Source organism: Somniosus microcephalus, chromosome 8, assembly GCF_052327205.1.
Source record: "Somniosus microcephalus isolate GS21.2 chromosome 8, FLI_Smic_1.0, whole genome shotgun sequence".
NCBI lineage: Eukaryota > Metazoa > Chordata > Chondrichthyes > Squaliformes > Somniosidae > Somniosus > Somniosus microcephalus.
Genome location: NC_140994.1, coordinates 22,417,480 through 22,444,690, shown reverse-complemented (window position 1 = coordinate 22,444,690; position 27,211 = coordinate 22,417,480). Strand labels below are relative to the sequence as shown.

At 41.9% G+C, this 27,211-nt stretch overlaps 1 protein-coding gene across 9 annotated transcripts in view; it reads right to left on the bottom strand.

Annotated features, from left to right (window-relative positions):
- Positions 1–27,211, bottom strand: part of add3a (adducin 3 (gamma) a) — a 331,245-nt gene that overhangs the window by 192,844 nt on the left and 111,190 nt on the right. For 4 of the 9 annotated variants that reach the window (XM_085994332.1, XM_085994340.1, XM_085994331.1 and 1 more), the window contains one exon: positions 23,100–23,150. The exons of 1 other annotated variant lie outside the window; for it this stretch is intronic. The gene's annotated coding sequence lies outside the window, so the exon portion shown is untranslated. Of the gene's footprint in view, positions 1–1,023; positions 1,042–6,969; positions 7,072–7,471; positions 7,764–23,099; positions 23,151–27,211 lie in introns of those variants that run through there. 4 more of the 9 variants (XM_085994333.1, XM_085994338.1, XM_085994335.1 and 1 more) reach the window with 4 other exon arrangements.

Below are 27,211 nucleotides of genomic sequence, written 5' to 3'. Positions count from 1 at the left end.
ATATGTGGTGCGAATGTTGCTGCCCACTTGCCAGGCCAAGCTTGGATGTTAATCAGGTCATGCTGGGGGCTGGTATAGGAGGCATCATTGTCGAATGAGCTGTGAATGGAGCTCAACACTGGAATCATCAGCAAATAGTCCCTATGACAATGGGAAGGTCATTGATGAAGCAGCTGAGGCTGATTGGGCCAAGGACGCTTCCTTATGGAATTTCTGCAGTCCCAGGGGCTCTTGTGCAGCCACTCTCTGTTACCAACACCTGCTATCAGAGAGAAATGGGCGCAGTGGCCAAGATCTAACATGTTGAACTCAATGTTAAGGCTGTGAAGTGCCTAGTAGAAAGATACGGTGTTGTTCCTCAAAAGCTTTCGTTGAGCTTACTGCTATTCATACTAACACCAGTGAGGGTTGTGATTTACAAGTTTTCTGGAAAAATAGATGAAATGACTTACTTCAATCCCCAAAACACTAAAACCATGTAATAAAAATGGAACTTTAATTATTTGGACACTAAAAACTAATTGCCTTCATTGTGGATGGATGGAATTGCAGAATGTCATTTCCAAAACACGGGTAAAACCCCAAATCCCATGTAATAAAAACAGATGTTGGCTTATTGAGTCATTATAAATCAGGCCCTGGCCATATTCTTTGTATTTGTTGACAATTTTTTTTAAAAAGATTTATAGCGCTGCCTACCCACAGAAACAACATTTCTCCTTCACTTGTGCTGGAATCCAGTTCAACAGGTGCTGAGTGCCTTTGTACCTCAGCTAGTAAGGTTTCTGCTCGGTACCTGATTCTCAACAGACTATTTAATCATGAAGTAATGTTGCTGTTCAGCCTTTCTTGCAACAATTTTAATGTGCTCATTGCAGAAAAGAAAGATTCCTAAACAGACCAAATCTCCAATGAATCAAAACCTGCACCCTTATGTATGCTATGATTGGGACAGCATACTATGAGAATAAGAATGACCCAATAATTATGGTATAACATATCAAGGTTATGTGGGTTACTCACCATATTCTCCTGTCTAGTCTGAAAGACAGTAAATATCACATTTCAGGCTAAAACTTGGAATAAGCGTTTATTTACAAGAAAGATATTGCACAGAAGCAGTGAACACAGCAATTTGCTGAAAGATCTAACCTGGCCACTTGCTGAACTTTCAGTCTCCTCCAATCATCAGTAAAGTGCCAGAAGGAGTCATCAACAGTGTCACCAAGTGACAGCTACTCACCAAGAACATGCTCACTAACACTCTGTTCACGTTTAGACGGAACTGCTCAGCTCCAGACCTCATCGCAGATGTGGACACAAAAGCTCAGTTCTAGGCACGAGAAGTTGCCATCAATAGCAAGGCAGCATTCGACATAGTACCAAGAGGCCCTAGCGAAACTGAGGTGAATTGGGGAGACTGGATGCAAACTTTCCAGTGGCTGGAGTCATAGCTAACATAAAGGAAGAAGTTTGTGGTTGTTAGATGTCAGTCATTGTCGCCCCAGATTTCCAGTATCCACATTTTATTTTGCTTTTGCTGAAAAGGAGGGAAGGGAGGGGAAGAAAAAGGGAGGGAAAGAAAAAGGGAGGAAAGGGCTTATATATTTATATAGCGCCTTTAATAACCTCAGGGCGTCCCAAAGCACTTTTACAGCCAATGAATGCAATGTAGGAAATACGGCAGCCAATTTGCACACAGCAATGAGATAATGACCAGATAATCTGTTTTAGTGGTGTTGTTTGAAGGATAAATATTGGCCAGGAGGACTCCTCTGCTCTTATTCGAAATAATACCATAGGATCTTTTACATCCACCGGAGGGGGCAGGCGGGGCTGAATTTCCATCTAAAGACAGTACAGCACTCCCTCAGTACTGCACTGTAGTGTCAGCCTGGATCATGTGCTCACATCTCTGGAGTGGGACTTGAACCCACAACCTCTGACTCAGTGGCAAGCGTGCTACCCACTGAGCCACGACTGACACCTATATAAAAAAGAGCAGCAAAATTGATCGGCCCATTTGTAGTTGGCGAAGCAGAAAACATAAGGCGGCTCCCTGGGAAGTTTATCCAATGAGCAGGAAGTTTAGTTGGTGAATCTTGTGCAAGGCAGTGGTGGGGGTGTTACAATTCGTCTCAGCAAACAAAGGAAGGGGGAAACAAATTGGCCAGGGTTTGCACTCCTGATCCCTAACTGGAAAGTGTGTGTGTGTGGACACTGCATGCCAACAGGATCAGGATTAGGTGTGATGCTCTCCAGGGTAGAATTGCTCGTCAATACTCACTGTTTAGGCTTTCACATGAAGAATGACCACTTAAGCGAGGTGCCAACACAAATTAGTGCCTTTAGAACAGAAGGAGAAGCAATTGGGGAAAGTAAAGGGTGATACAAGTAATCCAAGCTGCTCTTATACATAGCAAGTGGGTATTTCAAGAATTGTGTTTGCACTGTCCTCTTGTCCATGGTATGGGGCAGGGGAGAAGAAAATAAAACAATTACCCAAAATACCTACAGTACCCATGAGCATAAACTATCCGGTCACTAATTTGGCCGAAAATGCTCAATAAGCATAATGCACCAGTTGTGCTTCTGATCTTATGAAATTTCAGTCGCTTTGTGGCTGCACAGCAGTGAGTATGAAATAATGACCAGCAAGAGTCATTGGGAAGGGGAAATAGCACCATGCACTAAACTTACTTCTTGTCCTTGGAGTTGCAGGCAAAATGGAGGAAATGTAGGCAGGAAATGAAGTTATAGCAATTGTAGGAACTTGGTTCATCCCAGAAAATGGGATGAATTTCATCATGAAGGGTTATAGATTGTTCAAGAAAAGGGGCCAATTGTTGGGTGTGTGGAAAGAGTGCTAACTTGATATGTTTAAGAAAATTTGGAAATTAAGCAAGCTGAACTAATACAAGGAGTGAAACATAGTTAGCATGGAAAAACTTAGAAAGGACCTAGGGGCAATAGTCGACCTGTCAATTTCAATGTCGAGTCAATGTGACAAAGCAACCAAAAAAGGTTGGGGAAATATACCTAGAACAGTAAAGTACAAGTCTATGGCGATTATGCCAATACTTTAAAATGCAATAATCTGATCACAGAGTACTGTGTTCAATTCTGATCTGTACGATAAAATGACAGATATTCATTTGTGGGGAGGGCAAAGAAGTGCAACGGCAACGAGCTAGAAGCAAAAACGAGAGAAGCTCACGCTCTAAAGTTCACAGAGCAGGTGGTTAATGGGGTGGGGACCTAATGGAAGTATATGTTAAATGTTATCAAGCAGGTAAACACAGAACATAGTGGTTAGCACTGTTGCCTCACAGCGCCAGGGACCCGGGTTCAAATCCGGCCTCGGGCGACTGTCTGTGTGGAGTTTGCACATTCTCCCCGTGTTTGCGTGGGTTTCCTCCGGGTGCTCCGGTTTCCTCCCACAGTCCAAAGATGTGCGGGTTAGGTTGATTGGCCATGATAAATTGACCCTTAGTGTTAGGGGGATTAAATACGTGGGGATAGGGTGGGATATGTGTTGGTGTAGGGGTTACGGGGATCGGGTGGGATATGTGTCGGTGCAGGCTCGATGGGCCGAAATGGCCTCTATCTGCACTGTGAGGTTTCTGTGATTCTGTGATTACTTTAAAGTAATTCAGCATCAACACACCTTAACGACAGACAGAATGGAGATCCTAAACAGGCTAAAAGGGCTTAAAACAATAAGGCCTAGAAATTCGGTGGAGCCCCAAATGGGGCGCCAAGCTTGCCTGGGCGCCAGAATTACCGCTGCGAACGGAGCAGTTGCGCCCGCCGGAAATTCAGTTGGAGCGCCCCAAGAGGGACGCGGGGCGCTGCTCGAGGCGCCCCGCGTCCCTCTTGGGGCGCTGAAACTGAATATCGCAGCGCAACGTGCCGCAGCGCCACACACTGCGGCACGGCGCACTGCGGTACTGCAGGCCCTCCTCCCCTTCTTAAGGGGGAGGGGCCTGCACCAGCGTGATGACCGATCGCGAGTGCCGGCAAAAGAGCCCAGCACCGAGGAGAGGGGGGGGATCAGGAGGCCGGGGATGGAGGTGCTGGCAGGCGGCCACCGAAAAAATGGCCGCCCCGCACCTCCACCTTAATTTGCGCCACTACCGCCACAGGTAGGCCCCATGAACCGGGTGCGATTTGCGATCGGCGTTACAGAGGCGGGCGCGACCAAATATCGTGATCGGGGCGGTAGCGGGGCGCTGCGCACACCGATGACGTCATCGGTGGTGGCGCAGCGCAACAGGCTAACGCCGCCATTAGCGCCCCGCTAAATATCGCGGGAGGCGTGGCCAGTGGTGCTAAAGCCACTGAGTGCCCTCTTTAGGCGCTAACTGGTGGCGCAGCCCACCGAATTTCTAGGCCTAAGTCTTCAGGGATACACTGCATTTATCAAGACCAGAACCGAACAAGAACTGAGAGAGACAAATTTTGTTAAGCCACAAATAAAGGACTGGTTTAAACAAATTTTTTAAAACAGAATTAACTTCAAACTTTATGTCTTAGGTTGTACAAATAGAATACAAAAAGCACATGCATAGCCACTGGACTGCACTGCTCTGCTCTATTTTATTATCCATTTAAAGCACTTGATAAAACTAGGAATCTTCAACAAGTACATACTGTATTTAGGTTAAACAAGCTTCACTTTGAAATAAAATTCACTCAACATGCACCTTTGTATTTCAATCAATGAATATCAACAAGTATAAAAATGAATCAATGTGCATAGCAGATAAAACTGGACAAATGATTATTTTTTTTGTTAAATAAATCGGGTACAGAATTCATAGCTTGTACTGATGCAATTTCTAAGTTTTCCAAAAGAACAAGCCTAAAAATGTGGGTGCACCTTACAAATCTTGCCTTTGCAACAGAATACATGACAGTCTACATAAGAGCATAAGAAATAGGAGCAGGAGTAGGCCATTTGGCCCTTCGAGCTTGCGCTGTCATTCAAGTCTGATCTTTGACCTCAACTCCATTTTCCCACCCTATCCCCATATCCCTTGATTCTATCGCTCTCTTGTCTTGAATATACTCAACGACTTGAGTATCCGCAGCTCACTGGGGTAGAGAATTCCAAAGATTCACAACCCTTTGAGTGAAGAAACTTCTCATCTCAGTCATACAGGGCCGACCCCTTATCCTGAGACAATAACACCTTGTTCTAGACTCCCCAGCCAGGGGAAACATCCTCCCAGCATCTACCCTGTCGAGCCCTGTAAGAATTTTAATGTTTCAATGAGATCACCTCTCATTCTTCTAAACTCTAGGGAATATAGGCCTAGTCTACTCAATCTCTCCTCATAGGACAATCCCCCCATCCCAAGAATCAGTCTAGTGAACCTTTGTTGCGCTCCCTCTGAGGAAAGTATATCCTTCCTTAGGTAAGGAGACCAAAACTGTACACAATACTCCAGGTGTGGCCTCACCAAGGCCCTATATAATTGCACAAAGACTTCTTTAGTACAAAGGGATTGGAGTATAAGAGTAAAGGCTAACATACCATTTGCTATCCCAACTGTTTTTACACAAATGGCCATCCTTTAACTATTCTTGTATTTTTTTCTAAAATACTGTTATGCGCAAGCAAACAACTACAGGTAAATACAACATTTGCAAATTGCAGGCCATTGTCACATGACCAAACCTGCAGCAAATATGTCAAGTTAGCAATGGCAACCCTAGCCAAATGGCTGTTCTTATCCATAATTATCTTGATCTTGGGACAGAAATCTGCATTAGTGAAAATTAGGGGCGACAAATATTGAGAATTTTCTTCCCTCATTTCCCAACACTATTGAGTCATGTTGGGGTGCAGCTCCATGGCCACATTGTCATATTGGTCATCCACATAACTGCACTTTCCAGCAGGAGTCACTAGACTGCAATAAGGAACGTCAATGATGTAAAAATACTGAGCACTTGGTTTGAGTATAAAACAAGGCTCAGTAGTCTTTTTACATCAATTTAATCAACTGTTTCACAACCATGAGATTCCTGGTTTACATCACTAGTTCCTGGGCAAGCTGGGCCCACGCCCGAGTATTTAGACTCCTTGGACGGCGCCACCAGCTGGCTGCCCAGTGTTACTTCATCAGTCATGATAAGATTCATGACAGTCAACCCTAGCTTATTTTTTCCTCTCCCTAGCCAGAGGACACTGTGGCTAATTGTAGCACCCCACTGCAATTCTGGCCATCAGCTAATAGCACAGATCAGAGTTCTCTAGTGCAATGCTTCTTTAAAATCTTTTGCAGAATGGTGACCAGATCCAAGTAGTATAAAAAGGGCATGAAACGCTAAACCAGCTTCCAAAAGTTTTCCCCCTTTGGAAGTTGGGTTGCATCATTCTTCTTTGTATACAGATCAATGAATAAACAAATGAGAAAATAGAAGCAATATACAGAAAAATGTTCAAATCAAGTAGGACATTAAAATACACAGCTTCAACCAATTTACTAAAATTAATCAATATACACTCACCCGCTGGGGAGAAAATACAGCTGGAGCTATTATGTAAGCCGTAGAAAAGTACAGAGTTGTTTTGAAAGAAATTAGAAGCCAGAGACTGGTAACTGACTTCAGATGTTGAACTCCTACTATTAAATGAGATCACCTCAGGTAATCGTGCCAAGTGATGTTTAACCAAAAAAATGAACACACACGATTTGGGAAAGCAAACAACAATTGGAGAAGTGGGATTCAACTGAGAATATTCATCAAAGTCACTCATTTTCACATTTAAATGGTACCAAGTAAAATATTTATAAAATCAGAGTATCTTTATTTGATCTTGTAGCTGAACTATATTCCATTGAATTATTACTGCAATTGTATATTTTTGGTAAATCCTGGAAAGAGAATTGGGTAAACTAACTTTACTTTTGATAATCAGGAACGACAGCACAAAGTAATCCTTGGACAAATACTTACACATTTGTTCCAGCTAACAATTTACAGATGAGGACATTTAAAAAAAATCAAATGAGTGACTTCCTATCGACACCCAATCTCCCGTGAAACTGAACACATGCTGCAAAGGCAACATCGGAAGGCTCCGAAGCAGCTGAAATCAAACTTGTCCTGCTCAGCAGCTTGGTATGTCCTGCATTGGTGCAATGGCAACACATCCATAAGAGACCTGGAGGCAAATTCATTCTAAACTGAAGGTCACTTTTTTGACTTAAAACTACTACACCTGGGCAGCACTTTGATTTGTTAAGTAGCTTACATAAATTACCATACTTCCAGTAACATTTTGTTGCACAATATGTAACAGTTGAATACACACAAGATATTTTTCCTCCAATTAAAGGCAACAAATAATAAGTTATTTTAAATGTCAAAAGTATTTGAACAGTAAAAGAGCACATAACACAGTATCAAATGAATCCCAACAAGTTTAAGCAGATAGATTAGTAATGACTCGATTCACCTGCAATTTCTTCTGAAAATATAGTGAGCTTGTGTTTTTTTCAACACTGCTTCAAATTCTTGGTCGGCAAGATGGCAAAGATCCAAAAGCGTCTACTTTCAAGTTGCATCTTACAATAGTTTTGTCTTCACACTGTGATTGTAAAGTAAAATTCCCAGGCTCAAGACTGAGATTTAAAAGCACAGCACCATTAATTTACTGCCTGCTTTTTTCCTGACAAAATACTTTCTCTCAACACAGGAATCTTAAGGGAATGCAACACGGATAACATATCCACACGAATAGCAGACTGTCTCTTGCTTGGGGTGCTTAAGGGGAGGAGTAAAGCAAAACTCATTTGAATTCTCCAAGCTGCTTGTTAAATGGTTCATGATTTATTACTGGTTAAGATAAAAGTGATTCATCCCGTGTTTCCAGAGTGTAGAAGCTACACAGTAAAGTATGCAGGGTAAATCACTTTCATTTGAAGAAAAATGGTTGAACTATTTGCTTTATGCGCTCTAAAGGCAGTTTTGCACTAACCTTAGTTTCATTTCATATAGCAATTCCTGAAATTCAGCCAAAATTCATCACACTACATAAATCAGCATCTGAAACTTAATAGAAATGTCAGAGGGCTCCTTATTCATGATTAAACGAAAGGATGCAAAAACATTTATTTTTATATAATGCATTTTAGATCAAAGTATTTGCTGCTCCAATGCACTGCAGCAAGCCATATTAATGCTCCATTCTGCTGAGCTCCCCAACTTAGGCAAATTACTCTGAGGAAGTGCCGAGTAGAGGTCAGGCACCACCTCATAAGGAGGCAGAAAAGAAACAGAAAGAGTTGACCTAGAATGATCTACCAGTTTTTTTGATTAAAGTTTTGTTACAAATCTGATGCCTGGTGCCCCCAATGGCTCAGTTGGCAAATGTTATCATGTGTAATAATGAGCCATTCAAACACTCATTTGCGCTAATTTAATTGACAGCAACAGGGTCCTCATTATTGACCACAGGCTGGTTAGAAACGAAGAGAGGGTTTACAGCAAAAAGAAACAGGCATGGCTTCCTACTCAAGACAGTTATCCAGCAACACAGGCTGGTAAGAGCATGTTTGGATGTCAGGGGGAAGACAAAATGAAGTTCAGCTGCAGCCAGCCCTTACTATCACTCAAAAATGAAGATATTGGAGCACCGTCAATGCCCCATGGAATTGCACCGCAATAAAACTCAATGCATTCAAAAGAGAGAAGGCAAGAAAAATTGTTTGGGGTGAGGGGCGGCAGGGTTAAGAGGAAGTGTCTGATATCTGCCCCAGAATGGAGCATCTGGGTTCATAAGCTTAAAACAACTCACTGAAGGAGATTATTAATGCAGTAAAATTTGAAGTCTATTATATGTTTCAAAAAGAAAAGTGGAATGTTAGCAAGTGTACCAAATTCTTCTCATGTAGCAAGGATTGAGACACAAACATTATGTACAAGTAGGAAAAGGAATAGGAATTAACATTTTGTTTTTGAATCAGTGGATTGAAATCATTCAGTAGATCCTGCCATTAGAAGTTTAACTACACCACATCCACTCTGCACAGCTACAATAATGACAATTATCTTTGCTACAGTTCTGATCTTGTTCACAAGCTGTGATTTATACAGAAACAATGGTTAAATACTGGAATTGGCAGGAGTACATAAAGATACAGCGGATTCTAGTGAGACTAAACAGAAAAGCTGGGTTTGAATATGGTTACTGGTGGGAAGACCATATATTTAAAAGAACCTTTATAGTTTTCAGAACATCACCTACTGGGAGAGTAAACATTTTCTGTTTGTTCACGCAAAATTTATATATAATGCATATATATTCGTAGAGATTCCCCAGTGATTTTTTGGATTGCACGATTGTGTTCCTGGGAATTTAAACTGCATTGCTTTATCTGCCATTTATGAAATAATGATGTGCTCCAGTACCTAAAGTTCTTACTGAAAATCTAGATAACCGAGCTCCAGTTATAAATATAAGGATTTGATCATGAAGAAATTCAGTACTCAATAACTAAGCTGATCGTAAAAGTGGTACAGCTGGCTCTACAGAAAAACACAAGCAGGCACATGTACGAAGTTTGAACAAAAACAAATAAACTATTTCAAAACTGGTTATTCAGATCATGGACAATTTTATATAAAGATAACTGAATACAATGTACCTGAATATAAATAAATTTCCGTGTTGCGCCACTACAACAAAAGGTATCCATTTCATTTATTGTTCACAAATGTGGGATGGCAGGAATGACGTATGAGGAGAGATTGGGTCGATTGGGCTTGTGCTCGCTGGAGTTTAGAAGAATGAAAGGGGATCTCATTGAAACTTATAAAATTCTAACAGGACTAGACAGACTTGATGCAGGAAGGATGTTCCCGATGGCCGGGGAGTCCAGAACCAGGGGTTCTCAGTCTAAAGATAAGGGGTAAGCCATTTAAGATGAGGAGGAATTTCTTTACCCAGAGAGTAGTGAACCTGTGGAATTCTCTACCACAGAAGGCAGTGGAGGCCAATTCATTAAATATATTCAAGTACAAGTAGGAGTTAGATATATTTCTTAAGGCTAAAGGGATCAAGGGATATGGGGAGAAGGCAGGGACAGGGTACTGAATTTGGATGATCAGCCATGGTCTCATTGAATGGCGGAGCAGGCTTGAGGGGCCGAATGGCCTACTCCTGCTCCTATCTTCTATGTTTCTAAGTTTCTGTGAGCATGAGTTGAAGGTGCACATTTTAAAAAGTCATTAAAGTTATATAATGGGCGGACCCCCCAATGACATGAGAAGGTAAAGGCATCCCACTGACGATCCTTATAATGGGAGTCACTGTACACTGGTATGGTAGTGGTAGATTGGAGCATTAATCTGACTTCCATTCAGTGTAAAATAATGGAATCAATTATCAGGAGTAAAATTGAATATCTGTAAAACAGTAATCTAGTAATCAACAACTGGCATTTATATAGTGCCTTTAATTTAGTAAAACAGTAAAAAGCATTTCACAGGAGCATTATCAATCAAAACTTGACACTGAGTCACATAAGGAGCTATTAGGACAGATGACAAAAAGCTTGGCCACAAAGGTAGGTTTTGGGAAGCGTCTTTGTTGTGTATGTACCTTTAAGAGAGAACTGTTTTACAGCTCCTGTATACTGTAGTACCGGCAGTGACCACACCTGTATATAAAGCCGGAGCAGGCTTCTGTACTTCAGTCTTGAGACTACTCTACTCCAGTAAGTACCTGTTGATTGTTAAGTTACAGCATCCGTGTAGTTCTTGGGGAAACATCCTATTTAAAGAATCACGGATCGAACAGTCTTAAAAGGAAGAGAGAGAGATGTAAAGAGGTGGAGAGTTTAGGGAGGGAATTCTAGAGCGAAGGGCCTAGCAGCTGAAGGCACGGCCGCCAAGCGTGGGGCAAAAGGAAATCGGGAATGTACAAGAGGCCAGAATTGGAGGAACGCAGAATTCTCAGGGACAATGTGAATTCAGTAGAGTAAGATCCTGTCTGACTAATCTCCTCGATTTCTTGGCAGATGTGACGATGCAAGGGGACTGTGGGGAGTACTATGATATGGTGCATCTATACTTCCAAAAGGCATTTCACAAAGTTTCATACAGAAAGCAATTAAACACAAAGGATTTGGGATTCAAAGAACAACATATCGCATTTATATAGCGCCTTTAACATAGTAAAACATCCCAAGGTGCTTCACAAGAGTGTAATCAAACAAAATTTGACACCGATCCACATAAGGAAATATTAGGACAGATGGCCAAAAGCTTGGTCAAGAGGTAGGTTTTAAGGTGCATCTTAAACGAGAAGAGAGAGGTAGTGAGGCGGAGAGGTTCAGCGAGGGGAATCCTAGCGTTTAGGGCCTAAGCAGCTGAAAGCACAGCGCCAATGGTGGAACGATTAAAACAGGGGATGCGCAAGAAGCCATGAGAATGGGTCACAAATTGGCCAAAGGGTAGAAAATACTGACTACTCATTGGAAAAGCACCAGCACCACAAGGCATGTAGTAAATTAAAAAGGCGATGGGCAATAAATCAATGCCAAGCAATCAACAAAGCCAATAAAATGTTGAACTACATAGCCAAACTACTTAGAACAGCACAATACAAGTCAGAGAAAGTTGTGGCCAAACTGTAGTATGCTCTGGTCAGATTGCAACTCACGTGCTACATCCAGTTCTGGTTGCTGAGACACACGGGAGACATTCAAGCACTGGAAGTGATGCAGAGAAAAAACCACAAAGCTGATCTCTAGTGTCCAAGGTGACTCATCAGGAAAGGCCATTTAGGCTTATACATGAATGAATGGTTATCTCACTAACCACATTCAACAGATCATGTTCTGTAAAAACTATTATACAAATCGGTGCCCATACAGCTGCCATGACACTCTCCCAAGCCACTTTGTTGCAATCCCAATTACCAGTCCAATGCAGCCCTGCCTCCCTTCTTTCCCCTCCCTCTCCCAATGTAGCGTAGCCCCAGCCTGAAGAACACCTAGACGTTTCACTAACAGCAAAATTCTTGACCTGCATGGTACAGATGCAAGATACGCTAAATAAAGTAAGTTAGCGGTTTAAAATGGGAATGACTTATTTGCTCTTTGGTAAAGAGTTATGAAGAGAGAAAGTCTGAGAGGCAGATAGAGCTAGGTGGAGGCAGGGAAGGGGAAGAAGAAGATGCAGATTTAGTCACAGAAGAACTGATGGCAAAGACAGAGGGAGATCAGAAAAACGAGGGGAGATATAAACAGGGAGTGAGACATAAATGGAGATAATTATGAGAAATGCATTTTTTTGACCATGAAGAACACTATTGTAAATCGACAATATATTACAAATCTTGTGTTTGCTTACACTTCTTGTGTTAACTTTTCCTATGTTCACATGTATAATGGAAACTGCCTATGTAAACTTGTTAGACTCTAATTACAGTACACCCTTCTGGCAGTGGCACATTGTAAGCGCCTCTCTTACATCTCCCAGCTCCTAACCCTCTGAAACTGCTATGCTGCCACCAAATGCTTCCCAAATTGCTGTAATTTTTGTCAAAGTGTTATATAAAAGTATGGACAGAACATAATGGCCCAGAAATTCGGGTCCCAACACGTGAGTACGGACGGAGCACTCACGCGTGGACCCGATGGAAGTGCCGGAATCTTGCATGCACTACGCATGCGCGGGAAACCAGCACTTCCGATCCTCTGAACCAAGGGGTTTCAGAGGTCGAACGCTTGCGCGCAGGAGTCTGCGCGTGTGCGTTGAACTTCCTTTTTTTCCCTCCAGGTTTGCCCGTGCGTGAAGGCCTCCACTTTTTACACTTGAAAAAAGCAGACGTAAGGACTTAATTTTAAAAGGTAAGTGGTCTAATAATTAAAATTAGAATTTTTTTCCCCACAGGTTTATTATTTTTAAAGACTTTACAGGAAGGTTAAGTGTATTTTTAGGCCCGATTTTTTATTTAAATTTTTTTTTCAAAAATTTAATTTATTGTTTAAAACAGTTATTTAAAGTTATTTATAGTTCATTTAAATACTGTGATTTAAAAAAAAAATTATTTCAAGTTTAAGTACTGTTTTGGGTGCCCGGAGTTTTCATGATGACAGTTCTTACTGTCAAACTCATGAATGAACTTTTGCATCCTCCAATTGGTTGCCCAGTGCTCACGTGATCCCAGCCGACGCATCGCACTAAGTACGCCACTGGATCACGCAAGCACAGCGCACCGGGAGCTGAACCGGGCCACAGACAGGAAATCCACGCAGGCCCAGGCTTCAACTGTCGGCGCGCTAGGTAAGTGTAGGTCGGGGGCTTGCACCCGCGGAAAGCCCCCGACACGAATTTCTGGGCCATGATTTAAAATGGAGACTGAATTACATCTGCATGCCCGGTTTCAATTATTCTCCTTCCTGTAACCCTTCTTTCACCAGAACACTCGACCTGGTCTTCGCTCCCCATGTGCTATGATATGTGATGCGATCTCTGCCCCAGTCAAGAACCAGTCCAGCTCCCTCTTGAAGACATGGAGTGTCAGCATCTACATACACTGGAATAAACCAATAGGTTATTGATATAAAATATATATCAGTATAAAAGTAACTCAAATGGAGTCTTCAGCACTGAGTTATACTAGAAGTCAACAGTCCATTAATTATAGAGTTACTTCTAACATCTCAGAACTAAAGCTTACTCATTTACGGTGTAATTTAGGCATAGTTCCAGGCACTCTATGCTGCATTTCTGCATACAAGAGAAAATGGTTTAGTGTAGTGCGAATACAATAGAAATCTTTCAAGAACCACTGATGGTAAACAGCAGACCGCTTCACACATGTCCCACAGGATATGCCTGAAGCTGTGATAAGAGGCACAAGTTTGATGACAGAATGGTTAGCCTTGCTGTGCAATAGAAACTAAATACAGATAACCAAAATAAATAAACAGTCATAGTAAGGCTTCTCATACAGCAGTTAGTCAAAACAACATTAGGAATTACCAGATGCCTTTTTATGTTAATTAATTTAAGAATTACTTCCCCTCCCTCCCCCCCATCCCCAACACTTTCCGAAAGGAAACTAAAGGTTCCAAACAAGTTCTATTTATAACCATGCTGTCATTGCTTTCACATGAATGTGATAAGTTTCAAACTCCCACCGTGTGAAAAGCAACAATATGACATCTCGAGTCAGGTTGATGATTGCAATCCCTGAGTGTACTAAAGCCAAAAGGTGCAAGATCAACTCTGGGAGGTAATCTCCAGTGCCTCTTGTATAGCAAAGCCCCAACACACAGACTCGAGGTCTAGTTGTGGACAGTTATGATTTCATCTAAACAAGAACAAGTTTCAAAGTAACCATTTCACTTACTGATAGCAGCTATGAACTGCTCTGGGTAGAAAACTGGCACTATTTTACAACTCTGCTGGCTGAAATACACAGGATTGCCCGAGAGTCTCCTGGAATGGGTAATTGGTCTCTCAGGCGTCGCTGCTGCTGCCAACCCAGGAGAAAAGGTCCTTGTATGTGCAGTTCGTGAATGCGCAATAGCTTGGTTGTCTTTGCTTGCAGATAATCAGCGAAACACTCCCTGGTCCTGGCTGGTCACTCCGCTGTCGGAAAAACTCGCAGCTCCTTGCTGTACTGGGCATGTGGATTTTATAATGGAAGACTAGAATGTCTTTTACTATCTTTGATGCTAGAGACATTCAGAAACCAGTTTGTTGCAGACAATTGAGCCGCATACTTTTCTCCACTTACACCCGCCCCCCCCTCCCCCATCCCTGTAGCCCCATGCACTGTTTTCTATCTCGCCCCCGCACTAGCTACCTAATTTTTTCCTTGCTCCATTTCATTCCATGTTTTGCGGTCTCTCACTCTTGTGCTCTCTGTGTCGGTGCATGTCTCTCAGTTTGTGTGTGTCTCTCTCTCTCTCTTACAGTGGTGAAGGAGCTACTGCGGAGAGGAAGTGGGAGAAGGAGAAAGAGATACCTGAGCTGGCAGCGCCTGGAAGGTAGAGAATCCCATCTTTGTGCACTGCATGTAATGAGGCCAGAGGTTAAATACCTACCCGCCCTCTGCCTTTTGCAATTTCACTCCAATTATCTTCAAATTGGGGAGGAATATAATAAAGTGTTAAAGGAATTAATGGATATAAAATCAAATCAAATCAAATCAACTTTTATTGTCATTGTTAGTGCACAAGTGCAGTACAACGAAATGTAGGCTTGCGGCTCCCGAGAGTGTACAATTTGGATTAGGACACTTAAACATTCAACATACATTTATACATTTGGCTTGCAGTATATTAGCATAAATATAACCATAATAAAGTACATTGGCAGATGTGCAGGCTTTAGTGTTTATTTGTGGAGTTCAGTAGGATGACAGCCCTGGGAAAGAAGCTGTTCCTAAATCTGGTCGTACGGGTGCGAATGCATCTGTAGCGTCTTCCAGATGGTAGGAGGGCGAACAGACTGTGGCTGGGGTGGGTAGGGTCTTTGATGATGGACCGTGCCCTCCGTAGGCAGCGTTTCTGATATATATGCTCTATGGTCGGTAGCCGGGTGCCAGTAATGCGTTGGGCAGTTTTGACTACCCGCTGCAGGGCTTTCCGGTCATGGGAGCTACAGCTGCCATACCATACCGTGATACAGTTTGTCAGGATGCTCTCTATAGTGCAGCGGTAGAAGTTAGAGAGGATCAGGGGTGACAGATTACATCCCTTCAGCCTCCTCAAGAAATATAGTCGCTGCTGGGCCTTCTTCACCAGAGAGGAGGTGTTGAGGGACGAGGAGAGGTCTTCCGTGATGTGGACTCTCTGTCAATGTAGTAACTTAGGATTCCTAACCCTCCTGGACAGCCTGGGAAACTTCCGGGATGGGCAATTGATCTCTGCTGCCAACGACCCAGGAGAAAAATACTTTAGTATGCGGGATTCACGCCTGCGTCCCTCAATTCCTGTCCTGCACCATCCTGGCCATCTCCCACACGCTTGAGGTGCTGTCCATTCTGGGTTTCAACCAACCAGCCATTCAATCCATGCTGGAATTTCCCCGGCGTTGGTCGCCCCACCACCAGAAATGCCAACCTAAGAACTGGCTTAAAAAGCTGCGAGCAAAGACACTCAACCACAGGGGACCCAACCTTTATAAGGCAAGTGCAACAACATTTGTAACTTGCAGCAATTGAATGTCATTTGAGTATCATGTAGTCAGGCCACGAGGAATACGTCCAAGCAGAGCTGGCAACCCTAGTCCACGCCCAGAAGACTTGATTTTAACTACGCATTCACTCCCTCCACCACCGGCGTACCGTGGCTGCAGTGTGTACCGTCTACAAGATGCACTGCAGCAACTCGCCAAGACTTCTTCAGCAGCACCTCCCAAACCCGCGACCTCTACCACCTAGAAGGACAAGGGCAGCGGGCACATGGGAACACCACCACCTCCAAGTTCCCCTCCAAGTCACACACCATCCTGACTTGGAAGTATATCGCCGTTCCTTCATTGTCGCTGGGTCAATATCCTGGAACTCCCTCCCTAACAGCACTGTGGGAGTACCATCACTACACGGACTGCAACGGTTCAAGGCGGCGGCTCACCGCCACCTTCTCGAGGGGCAACTAGGGATGGGCAATAAATGCTGGCCTTGCCAGCGACGTCCAGATCCCATGAATGAAAAAAAAATTGAACTTTTTTTTCCACTCTCAGAATTGGGGAAAGTATTTCTACGTATTGATAACCACCCTACTACTTACTAGAAAAAAAGCAATTGAGAGGTTTGGAAGGGAAAAGAAAGTAGCTTTTAAAAAAAAAAAATTCATAAAACATAGAGCACTGCTTTGTTGTAATTTTATTTCAGAACCGCATCCAGCTGAATCTGTTCAATGATATATGCAAGATGACATATGGAACTGTTCAAAAGTTGCAATTGCAACGTTAAAAAAAAAAAATCTGCACAAGCCTGCCCAAAGCCAGAACAAAATGGCAGCCCGTTCAAGAAAAAAAAACTCCCGAGGTGAGGCTGTGCACTGCTAGAGGCACTCGTTTATATTATAGCATTGCTGCCGGAGTCAGGGTTAGCTTTGGATACAGCATTGTAAAAAAAAAACATTCGTCTAGCTTGAAATCACAACTCAAATTATTGGATAATTCAATTTTGGATTATCAGTAGACTGTTGTAGATTGCCAAGAATTTCAGCCACCACCAATCTAGGAGTTCTCAAAGAAATTGAGTAAATATTTAGAGACCTCTGCACATAACAGTTATTCAAATGCTTTTTAAAAAAATATATTGAGCAAATATCTCCTCCCTGCTGGAAAGAATTTTAGTTTTGTCATGTTTTTCCTGTCTGCAGAGGCCCACCATTTTAGATACTGCTTGCATTATGAGCTACACTACTGATGTATTCTGATGAGGTGCTATGTACACCACAAAGTAGTGGCATTCATTTTGAAGGAAAGGGACAACCATGTGGGTCTAGCTTGGAAGCACTGGAGTAAAAAAAAACACACTAGAATGCTCCAGCCTTCACCTGGTGTCTGTGCATTCACACAATGCAATAGAAGTAACTGAACATGGATCAGGAGAAGATTCCTCCCCTCCCCTTTCCTCTCCTCTGCAACCTCCACCCCACCATGCCACAGGCACCGAGGTTAATTCTTGTGGCCCATAATGCCTCCATGACAAAGATCAGCTAACTCAATGATAATGGATCAAATCGCTGACCTTCCTGTTCTACATTAGCAACACACTAGGAAGCATATTTACAAACTAAGTCACTGGGGAATGCCTCTGGCATCCTCCACCACTGCAAATCTTATTTTTAAAAATTCTGCCTTGTAAGAGGTATAAGAGTGATATTAAAGGAATATCACTTTATGAAAATGTGTGAATAAATTAAAAAAGGTGCATCTGCCTCATGATACTGAATATTTAAGTTCAAATTTAATATATAAATGCCTGAAATTACAGCAATGTTTAGCGGAAAAATAACAAAACCAGTCCCTTAACAGATTTCCAAGTTTTCAAAAGCCAAATCGCAGAACCAAAAACATGTCGCCACATCGTACTTTGCCAGCAGTTAGGTGTTTACTATTTCCAATAAAAGGATATTGTATTTTTTTGTAAAGAGGAAGGCTGAAGTTACCTTAAAAAATACAGATATATCTAACCTGATAAATTGTGCCTGTAAGTATGTCCAATTATTAATTTGATTAATAATTGGACATACTTACAGGCACAACAGCCGTCAACAGTACACGTCTGCAGCACTTGTCTCTTCTGTAGCTGTATGGGACCGCAGCTTGGTTCAACTGGTAGTATTCACATTTCAGTCAGAAGGTTACAGATTGAAACCTCAATCCAGGACTTGAACATATAATCTAGGCAGACACATCAATACAGTTCTTTGGATGAGGCATTAAATCAAAGCCCCGCCTACCAATTGCTGTAGTTCAGGTGGACGTCAAGACTACATGGCACAATTGGAAGAACAGCAAGACCATCACCCACCCTCCATAAATTTGAGCTCATTCAAAACTCTGCTGCCCATATCCTTACTCGCACCAAATCCTGCTCACCCACCGTCCCTGTGCTCCCGGTCCAGCAACGCCTCGATTTTAAAATTCGTATCCATGTTTTCAAATCTCTCTATGGCCTCGCTCCTCTCTACCTCTGTAACCCCCTCCAGCCCTACAATCCTCAAAGATCTCTACGCTCCTCCAATTCTGGCCTTTTGCACATCCTCAATTTTAATCGCTCCACCATTGGTGGCTGTGCCTTCAGCTGCCTAGACCCTAAGCTCTGGAATTCCTTCCCTAAATCTCTCCGCCTCTCTCTTGTCCTTTAAGTTGCTCCTTAAAACCTACCTCTTTGACCAAGCTTCTGGTCACCTGTCCGAATATCTCCTTAGGTGGCTCGGTGTCAAATTTTGTTTGATAATCGCTCCTGTAAAGCACCTTGGAACGCTTTACTGTGTTAAAAGGCACTATATAAATGTATGTTGTTATTGTAGATTAACCTTTCATTGATTTTATTGCTGTTTGTAGGACCTCCTGTGAGCAAAAGCTGCTACAGTGTACTTCAAAGTAGTTAATTGTAAGTAAAGTGCTTTGGGACATTTCTAAAATTATTGATACGGCACCAAATATATTTATTTTCCTTCTACACTAAGTACAACACGGACCTATGAAAGCTACCCATTAAAATATGAGCAAGGTTCAAAATCTATACAGTGCAACTTAGAATATATGCCTTAATGTGGTCCAGAAAAAATCATGGTAGTCAGGGCTTGGAGAGCAGCAGGAGCTGAGCTAGGCCAGGAGACTAGTGCGGGGAAATAGAACATGTTTACCTCCTCTCAATTTGCAAAAAATAGTTTCTGTACAAATGGCGTTTTCAGAGCTAGACTCAAGAAACTTAGCACGCTTGTAAACTCTCTGGTGTAGTAACAATGCCCATTGAAGTCTGGGAGCTGTTGACTTGTTCTCAAATTATAAAAATGAAAACCGCAATCACAGAGTCAAATAATATATTGCTGCTTAACTCAGATACAAGTTTTGATTAAATTCTGCTAACACTTTTTTTTAAATTCGGAATTATGTTATTCATCAATTTTGGTTTAAATAAAGTGTAGTCTGGACTGTATTTTTACTATTAATACTTAATTGTATCTATAGAGTTCCTACTCATCAAATTGTCTCCAAATGTTTCACACAAGTTACTAAGCGCAGTGGTTTACTCTGTAGGCAAATTAACCTTTTCAGTGAAACCTTGATTATATGGGTTCTCTCCAATTGAGGTTGTATGGCTATCAGAAATTCCCCGTGAAAATAATAGAGAAACTGCATCTGCGTTTCATGTTGTGTCCATGAAGTAGTTCGGCAATAATCTTGGCTGCCAGTGCTGTGAAATCCGCCTCACTTACATTGCAGCTCAAATAATATGGCACCTCAAATGATACGGCAAGCACAGTGGCATAGTGGTTAGCACTGTTGCCTCACAGTGCCAGGGACCCGGGTTCGAATCCGGCCTTGGGTGACTGTGTGGAGTTTGCACATTCTCCCTGTGTTTGCGTGGGTTTCCTCCAGGTGCTCCGGTTTCCTCCCACAGTCCAAAGATGTGCGGGTTAGGTTGATTGGCTATGATAAATTGACCCTTAGTGTTAGGGGGATTAAATACGTGGGGTTACAGGGATCGGGTGGGATATGTGTCGGTGCAGGCTCGATGGGCCGAAATGGCCTCTATCTGCACTGTGGGGTTTCTGTGATTTCTGTGATATGGCACTGACAGCAAGAACAACTGCTTGATTCATGACTGCTCTCTTCCTCCTGATGAAGAGGAAAGTCTGTTCAGGTCAGTGGACAGCAAAGATGGCAGCTGCATCACTAAAGTAGCATCGAGAGACTGCTAAACACAATGTGAAACACATGGATCAGCAACAGATGTGACCCACAATCTTATAAATTTATACTGATGGGGAATTTGTAATCACATTATTGGGCCGACTCATACATTGCTAGGTGGTCAGTACCATATATTTTATGATACAGAAATGCACAATTTGTGCATTCAAAACTGTCTATAGGTATTGCTGCCCCCAGGGATATTGGGGGGGAAAATCTATTCATACGGGTCTCAGCATTTCCAAAGACTATAGGGCTGCCTCATTTTCCTTGCAGAGCTGCAGGATAAGTCAGCATTGTAAGGTGGATACACCATCAGTAATGTGGTACATTTTTACTGGGCTCCAAGTGGCATTAATGCAAGTTGGCCGATGCGGAGAACACTGTACACAAGATCGCACTACTTAAAAGGAACACTGTACAACCAAGTTGTTCTGAACATGGTGATTGTAATTTGCCATAAAACCTTGCAGAAGAAAACAGAACGGAATCCAGAAACAAAACATCATGTGGGTATAGTTAAGGCAAGCTCTTTTTTTGAGGGTTGCAATCAGCAGCATAATTCTCAAAAGAATAAAACATTTCCCACAGTATTTTTGCTGGTGTAAAGAACAGTTAATGTAACCCAAGTAACCGGGGCCAACAACTCTAGTATGTGTGAAATTAAGTTTCTCCTTTTTTAATGTCCATACTTGATTTAAATACAGAGATTCAAGAGAAGTCAATGGCCCCGTTGTTTGATCCAACCAAGATAGTAAAATGCTTTTCAATAAATAGCTCACTAATTTAGGAAAACTCGTGATGGTATACATTCCCCAGCTCAGAAATCTATTATAAACACATTGTTCTTGAATGTCCAATGACTAAAAGTGTAAGCTAAGAATTATTTTTGTGCGATATATACAAAGAGATTAAACAAAAGTAGCAGCTCAAAAATGAACTGTTAAAATATCCATGAAAATTTTGAAATAAAATTGTTTTTGTATTAATCTATACAAAATGCTGCAATATTTCAAACTGCAAGTGACAGTTGCATCCAAGATGGGAGGGATATTAACTGTGTTTGTACAACAATTTAGTCTAATTAAAAGTTGTGGCGACCATGGTCATAGATTTCAGTTGAGAACAGCTGTATCATCAGATTTCTAGTTCAATGTTCATCTATTTCAGCTGCTGGACTCCAAGTGGTTGGAGTTAATAGAATGTGATAGCTCCCTTAACGACTGACCATGATTAAAGGATACTCTGGGCACATTAAAGCTACAGCTATTTTTGATTTACAGACGAAAATTATTTCCAGCTTCCAATGCTACAGAAAAGCCTGCAAACATTGTTTGTTTTTTGCAGTTTCAAACAGTTAAGTAACTGTCCATCTTAATCCACTGAATGCCGTCATTTTACTCTGCAATAAAATTAAATGCAACATGGATTTTGTACATCTAGATATAATTATGTACTGGAGAAAAAAGACAAAGGGAGGAGAAGAGGGAACAAATTAACGTATCCTGTAAGTAAATTATTTTCAGCATATAAAGAGTTATGGATTTTCATTTTTCACCAGGAAAAAATATGATGCTCTTCTGGTGGCTCAAATGGTAATTGCACTGCACAGTATAGTACTGAATCTACAGATTAGGAAGGTTCCAAATTAAACCTTTGGCCTATGTTGAGGATGTTGCTCTCAGGCAGTGCAACAGTTGGTGTGCTAAAATTGGCCTCAGGGCCCTTGGGCTTGGGAGAGTGGGAAAACAGGCTGGGCCATGGGGGGGGGGGGGAGAAATCAGCCAACATTTCTACTCTTGATCTCGTGACCTCTATTGGACAATATGCATATATCAGGTAAGGACATGATAGAACTTCAAATAGCTTTCCAGCGCTCACCATCTAATCTTCAATGTGAATAGCCCCAATGTTGTTAGCTAAATCGATACCCAGCACGAGTCAGCAGGTTTTTTTGAGCTAGGAGAAAAATGATTTTTTGGTGGAGGAGTGCAAGGGGAAAAATAAGAAGTGCAATGCTGTAAATTTATCTTACGTTCACTTATACTGTTGAGTATTGTTCAGTTTAATTCTAGATTTTATTCCTCCAAATTTGGGTTGTGCCTGCAGACCTAATCAACATACAAGTGAAGTACTGGTGGCTATAGATCAGTCACTAGCAGCGTTAGTGGTTGGGGCAATTAAGGTCATGCCGGAAGAATGTCACATATTAAAATGTATAACCACAGTGATATTTCCTACAGCTCATCGACACTAACACACTAAATAAGCTTGGCAACCACATTTCAGGGTCACCTATTTGAAAGTGTGAACTTGGAGGAGGAAGAAAATGATGAAACTTATTTATTAATGCATTCATTTCAACAGATCGCCACCAGTAAACAAGTCGGTATCTGGCTAGAGAAAAAAATATAATTAACCATTAAAGAGATTATCTTCGAATGTGATGTTGAAATGATACACTCGTTGTAATTCCTTCCGATTCAAATTTTTAAAGTACAACAACTCGAACGCTCACTGTTCAGCTATTCACATGCAGTAAGTCGATTGGGCAAGCAACCGAGCTCTGCTACCACTTTTTAGATCCATCTCCAACACGAGTCAAAGTGAAAGTATGAGGGGGGGGAAAAAATCACCTACAATAACAATCAATACCAGTGAAAAATGGTTAATTTGCTTACCTTTATATGAAATTTAATCAGTTTCATCCAGTTTTCACAATCTTTGTTCACCTGTAATAAAAAGTGAATTAGTCATTTCCAAAACTCACAATTTAAACGACGCGAAAATTTTCAGCTGATCAAAGAGAGCCAGCATAGATTTGTGAAAGGTAGGTGCCAGGGCAGGTTGAGAAAGCAAAAAAGCTTATGGGATCCTGGGCTCCATGAAGAGAGGTATAGAGTATAAAAGCGTGGAAATTATGATGAACCTGTATAAAACACTAGTTCGGCCTCAATTAGAGTATTGCGTCCAATTCTGGGCACCACACTTTAGGAAGGATGTGAAGGCCTTAGAGAGGGTGCAGAAAAGATTTACTAGAATTATTCCAGGGATGAGGGGGGAATTCAGTTACGTGGATAGACTGGAGAAGCTGGGGTTGTTCTCCTTAAAGCACAGAAGATTGAGAGGAGATTTGATAGAGGTGTTCAAAATAATGGAGGGGTCTAGACAGAGTAGATAGAGAGAAACTGTTCCCATTGGCAGAAGGGTCGAGAACCAGAGTTATTAGTTATGGATAATACTGAGGTGGTGGTACCTGTGGGGTTTTTTCTGGGACTGCTCTACTCTCAAATCATGAATCACAGGAATATTCCTATTGACTGCAGTCTTATCTGGTTCGGTTGTTTACAATGTTCCTATAGGGGAGGATTAACTGGGGAGGGGGTGGGAGGAAAAGAGGCCCAATATTTCTCCAGCTATAAGCAGAACACATACATGCAAGTTAGTTGTTCATATTGTTAGCCTATGATTTATCCAGATGGTAAAGAGGAACATTTTCATTTTATTTGTTGATAGTACCAGCCTGCGTGTGGTGGGACTCCAGTCCTCTCAGCAGGGTTTAAAAAAAAAATGCAAATCCAATGTGTCAATGACGATAGTCATGCAATGGGGCCAATGGTTTTCCAGCACAATCAAACTGAATGCAAACTTCTACATATTTCACCAACACTTCTTCCACACAGTAAATATCTCAATTGTACATTTACAAAATGAAGATGATATTTCCAATCAATTATATATGTAGCTAAGAATAGTAGGAATCTAAAATTAAGTCCTTCTAATAAAACTTCAGCCCCTCTACCACTTCCCCCGCAGCCCCCAACTTCAACCCTTGAACCAGTGGCAACATACAAAGTGAATTGTACGATGAAGTATCTCTCTACAACTTGGAAGCCACAAGAAATAAAACTTGCATCAAACAATGACATGTGTCTATTTGCTTACAGCTCTTGGCCAGCAGCACAGAAAACAATGACATTCATACCAGTTTTAAAGACTATTGGATATGGTCTGCTGCCTGGGAACAGATTCTATGCTTTCAAAACCAAGTCTTTTGCCCAACCAAACCAGAAGTCTTTTAGAGAAACGGCTGCGAAGTATAAATGTTTTCAGTAATTGAACTAGTGACATTCATAAAACTACGCCTTCTGTTGCATGTTAAATTCCAATGACAATCAGCACAGTTGAAAATAATTAGAAATCTATTTCTTGCATAACCAATGCCTACATTTGGAAAAACAGTTAGGTGACTCAATACAACTGGAATGTAGGAAAAACATTATCTTCACACTGTCTAGATATCAATAACACCAGCTGATCTAAAAAACATTTGTTTAAATATTAGTGGTTCTACTGTAAGCCAAGTCACCTAGGCTCAGTCACATGTACTTCTCCTAGGGTACAGTTTCTAAGAAATTCTGCCATGGAGTACATGAGCTCCTGATGACTCAGTTGGTAAAGGCACAACACAGCTATGTAAATTCTGAAAATCTTCGGGTCAATCAATTATCAATCTTGAACAGGGTTATGATGGAAGACATAATTCATTTCCACATCCCTGGGCTCCAAAGAGGGGGGAGGAAACCAGCAACACTCCTACTCCGAATTAGTATGCAGTGACCTTCGCGAGAAATGCATATGTTGGCTGAGGTCAGGATCAGACTCAGCTGAAATGGCGCCAGCTGAATTGTCCACTAGGAACATAGGAACAGGTGTAGGCCATTCAGCTCCTCGAGCCTGTTCCGCCATTCAATGAGATCATGGCTGATCTGCGATCTAACTCCATATACTCGCCTTTGGCCCATATCCCTTAATACCTTTGGTTAAGAAAATGCTATCAATCTAATTAACAATTGATTCAGCATCAACTGCCATTTGTGGAAGAGTTTTCCAAACCTCTACCACCCTTTGTGTGTAGAAGGGTTTCCTAATTTCACTCCTGAAAGGTCTGGCTCCAATTTTTAGACTATGCCCCCTAATCCTAGAATCCCCAACCAGCTAAAATAGTTTCTATCTACCCTATCTGTTCCCCTTAATATCTTGAAAACTTAGATTAGATCACCCCTTAACTTTCTAAATTCTAGGGAATACAACCCTAATTTGTGTAAGCTCTCCTCGTAACTTAACCCTTGAAGTCCAGGTATCATTCTGGTAAACTGATGCTGCACACCCTCCAAGGCCAATATATCCTTCCTAAGGTGTGGTGCCCAGAACTGCTCAAAGTACTCCAGGTGTGGTACTGCTGCAGCATAACTTCTACCCCTTTGTACTCTAGTCCTCTAGATATAAAGGACAGCATTCCATTAGACTTTGATTATTTTCTGTACCTGTTCATGACATTTTAATGATCTATGCACCTGATCACCAAGTCTCTTTGGACATCCACTGTTTTTAGCTTTTCACCATTTAGAAAGTACCATGTTCTATCCTTTTTAGGTCCAAAGTGGATGACGTCACATTTGTTTACATTGAAATCCATTTGCCACAGTTTTGCCCATTCACTTACTCTATCAATATCCCTTTGTAATTTTATGCTTTCGCCTACAATGCCGCCTATCTTTGTGTCATCGGCAAATTTGGATATATGACTTTCTATGCCATCATCTAAGTCATTAATAAATAGTGAATAATTGAGGCCCCAACACAGATCCCTGTGGGACACCACTAGTCACATCCTGCCAATTTGAGTACCTACCCATCATCCCTATTGCCTGTCTCCTGCCGCTCAGCCAATTTCCTAATCAGGTCAATAATTTGCCCTCAATTCCGTGGGCTTCTACCTTAGATAACAGTCTCTTATTTGCCTTCTGGAAGTCCATATAAATAACATCCATAGACATTTCCCTGTCCATTACTTTAGTCACCTCTTCAAAAAATTCAGTCAGGGTTGTCAGGCATGACCTACCTTTCACAAATCCATGCTGGCTCTCACAAACACCAATTGTCAGGCTCACAAACAAGCAGATACATGACCAGAGTCATGTTTTTGGCAACCAAACTCTTGCTTTCCTCCCACTGATCAGTTCTTTATGACTTTCCTGTTTTTGTCTTTTTCCTTTCCTAAACCCCATGCATCCTGCACAGGCCACTCCCATCCCAGAACTGGTCCCAATGTCCCAGGAATGTGAACCTTTTCGTCCTCTCCAACTAAACACTTTCCCCTTATATCCTGTTATGTGTATAATGATTAGTGCACACCGCCAGAAGTAATCCGGAGTTTACTACCCTTAAGGTCCTGCACGTCATCTTGTAGCTCCTGAAATTCGCTTTGCAGGACCGCAATTCTATTTTTCAAGCCATAGGTTCCAACATGAGCTGTAACTTCTGGCTGTTCCGCTGCCCTCTCCAAAATCTTTTGCACTTGTTCACTTGCATCCCTTACCTTGGTACCTGGGAGGCAACACACCATTTAGGACACTGTTGTGGCAATAAAAACACTTGGCTGTGAAATCCACTTTTACTGCTGCACTTCACTATCCCTCCCTGTCCTCGACAACGATCTGCGACAGGAGTTTGCTCAGAGCTACACTCCTCCAAATTGTTGCCTTTGCCACAGATTATGATAAATAGCAGTTTATCAATTCAACACTCTTGGGGGATTCCTGCACTGCCCCCGTCTCCTCTTCCTACCCTAACGAATGGATGGTCAGCCACTTTCATTCCTCACGAACTCACTCTGCCTCTGGAGTGATCATTTCCAGGAATATACAATCCGGGGACACTTCAGCCGCCCATGTGTGACCAAGTGTTTAAGCTCAGAAACCCAAAGTTAATTGGAAACGCAGACATTATG